This window comes from Platichthys flesus, chromosome 22 (genome assembly GCF_949316205.1).
Source record: "Platichthys flesus chromosome 22, fPlaFle2.1, whole genome shotgun sequence".
Taxonomy (NCBI): Eukaryota; Metazoa; Chordata; class Actinopteri; order Pleuronectiformes; family Pleuronectidae; genus Platichthys; species Platichthys flesus.
The window spans coordinates 16,235,542-16,238,041 of NC_084966.1; the positions used below are offsets into that span (position 1 = coordinate 16,235,542).

The 2,500-nt window shown below is 42.6% G+C and overlaps 2 non-coding genes and 4 pseudogenes across 2 annotated transcripts; all 6 read right to left on the bottom strand.

The window, feature by feature from the left end:
- Positions 1 to 36: 36 nt before the first annotated feature.
- On the bottom strand, positions 37 to 155 carry LOC133940991 (5S ribosomal RNA; annotated as a pseudogene).
- A 62-nt stretch (positions 156 to 217) lies between these two features.
- On the bottom strand, positions 218 to 336 carry LOC133939255 (5S ribosomal RNA). Its single transcript, XR_009915529.1, has one exon. It is a non-coding gene; the product is annotated as a 5S ribosomal RNA (ribosomal RNA).
- Positions 337 to 398: 62 nt separating this feature from the next.
- Positions 399 to 507, bottom strand: LOC133942414 (5S ribosomal RNA; annotated as a pseudogene).
- A 42-nt stretch (positions 508 to 549) lies between these two features.
- On the bottom strand, positions 550 to 668 carry LOC133943363 (5S ribosomal RNA; annotated as a pseudogene).
- Positions 669 to 730: 62 nt separating this feature from the next.
- On the bottom strand, positions 731 to 849 carry LOC133940924 (5S ribosomal RNA; annotated as a pseudogene).
- Positions 850 to 911: 62 nt separating this feature from the next.
- LOC133934609 (5S ribosomal RNA) lies at positions 912 to 1,030 on the bottom strand. Its single transcript, XR_009912785.1, has one exon. It is a non-coding gene; the product is annotated as a 5S ribosomal RNA (ribosomal RNA).
- Between the last annotated feature and the right edge of the window lie 1,470 nt (positions 1,031 to 2,500).

Genomic DNA, 2,500 nt, shown 5'->3' on the forward strand with positions numbered 1-2,500 from the left:
TTATACATGTAAATACGTCAGGTAAGAGTGGAAAAAAGCTTACAGCACCTGGTATTCCCAGGCAGTCTCCAATTCAAGTACTAACCAGGCCTGACTCTGCTTAGCTTCCGAGATCAGACGAGACCGGGCGTATTCAGGTTGGTGTGGCCGTAAGCGAATGAGTCCACCCTCTGAACCTTTTTTATACATGTATATACGTCAGGTAAAAGTGGAAAAAAGCTTACAGCACCTGGTATTCCCAGGCAGTCTCCCATCCAAGTACTAACCAGGCCCGACCCTGCTTAGCTTCCGAGATCAGACGAGATCGGGCGTATTCAGGTTGGTGTGGCCGTAAGCGAATGAGTCCACCCTCTGAACCTTATTTATACATGTAAATACGTCAGGTAAAATTGGAAAAAAGCTTACAGCACCTGGTATTCCCAGGCAGTCTCCCATCCATGTACTAACCAGGCCCGACCCTGCTTAGCTTCCGAGATCGGGCGCATTCAGGTTGGTGTGGCCGTAAGCAAATGAGTCCACCCTCTGAACCTTGTTTATACGTCAGGTAAAAGCTTACAGCACCTGGTATTCCCAGGCAGTCTCACATCTATGTTCAAACCAGGCCCGACCCTGCTTAGCTTCCGAGATCAGACGAGACCGGGCGTATTCAGGTTGGTGTGGCCGTAAGCGAATGAGTCCACCCTCTGAACCTTATTTATACATGTAAATACGTCAGGTAAAAGTGGAAAAAAGCTTACAGCACCTGGTATTCACAGGCAGTCTCCCATTCAAGTACCAACCAGGCCCGACCCTGCTTAGCTTCCGAGATCAGACGAGACTGGGAGTATTCAGGTTGGTGTGGCCGTAAGCGAATGAGTCCACCCTCTGAACCTTATTTATACATGTAAATACGTCAGGTAAAAGTGGAAAAAAGCTTACAGCAGCTGGTATTCCCAGGAAGTCTCCCATCCAAGTACTAACCAGGCCCGACCCTGCTTAGCTTCCGAGATCAGACGAGATCGGGCGCATTCAGTTTGGTATGGCTGTAAGCGAATTAGTCCACCCTCTGAACCTTATTTTTCAGAGGTGGGACCAAGTCATTTTTTTGCAAGTCCCAAGTAAGTCTCAAGTCTTTGCCCTCAAGTGCCGAGTCAAGTCCCAAGTCAAGACAGGCAAGTCCCGAGTCAAGTCCAAAGTCAAGACTGACAAGTCTCAAGTCAAGTCCAAGTCCTGCAGTTTGAGTTTCGAGTCTTTTCGAGTCCTTTTGATCACTGAGTAATAATATATTTACACAGATCATGTATGATTTTAAAATCTGTATTTATTTATTTATTAAAACAAGTGCAATTGAAATTACAGAAAAAAATTGTGCCAACATTGCACTTCCCTATTGCACTATTAAAATTTTTAACATTTAACTCATATTTTGCAAGAATATTCTTCATTTTAAACCACTCCTACAGAATGAACACATTTGAAAAAACAAGTGCAACTGTAATTATTTGTACAAAAGTGCTAACATTGTATTTTGCATTTTAACTAGTTCCACAGCAGTTTCTGTCCTTTCCTGTGTTTATCTCATCTCATTTATCTTACCTCATATTGTCTGTGTGTGTGTGTACATGTGAGAAACATAACAAATACTTGAACATAACAATGAACAGGGTTGTGCTTTTTATATGTCAGGGCCCTATGCTGAATTGCATTTGCAAAAGACCAAATTGGCCAAAAGTCTGTCAGTCATTTGTGCACGATGGGGACGTAGTATGATTCCACCCAGTGCCGCTGCGAGCCATTTTGGTGCCCTAAGCATAACTCCTCTATGATTACATTAAATAATCATCAATAAGTACAAACAAGAATAGTCAATCTTCTTTAACTTTTTTTGAGCAATTTAATATATCTCTTGTTCTGCCTTTTTTGTGATATACATGGCTAAAAGGTACCTAATATTTCTATACTGAAATAATATCGGCATTATAATTGTAAGCTAATTTATTTAATGACGTTATTGTTGAGGGTTGATTTGTATTTCCGGTTTTAAGTGGGTTGTTGGTAGTGACTCTTATTTTGAAAGGGGGTTTTAAAGGAAGTGGGTGCTGTGATGAGTGAAGTTTTAAAATGAACGGAGAATAAACGGGTGTGCTGTCCCGAGCGCATGACCTGCTCTTGTGTCCTTTGTCGGCTGAAGCCGGACTTATGATACAACTAAACGCACGGCTAGATAATTATAATAACTATGATAATTTTTCAGTTGCCTTTTTTTGGTGCCCCCTCAGGACTTGGTGCCCGACGCATAGCGCGTAGTGCGCGTTTTGGAGCGGCGGCGCTGCACACACACACACAGACGCACACAAACACGATGAAAGATACAGAGCGCTCCTTAATAACATACTTTTTAATCTTTGTGTTTTGGGGAAAGGAGCAAGTCTTATCAAGTCAAACGGCTCAAGTCCAAGTGAAGTCACGAGTCATTGATGTTGAAGTCCAAGTCGAGTTGCAAGTCTCTTTGCATTTTGTC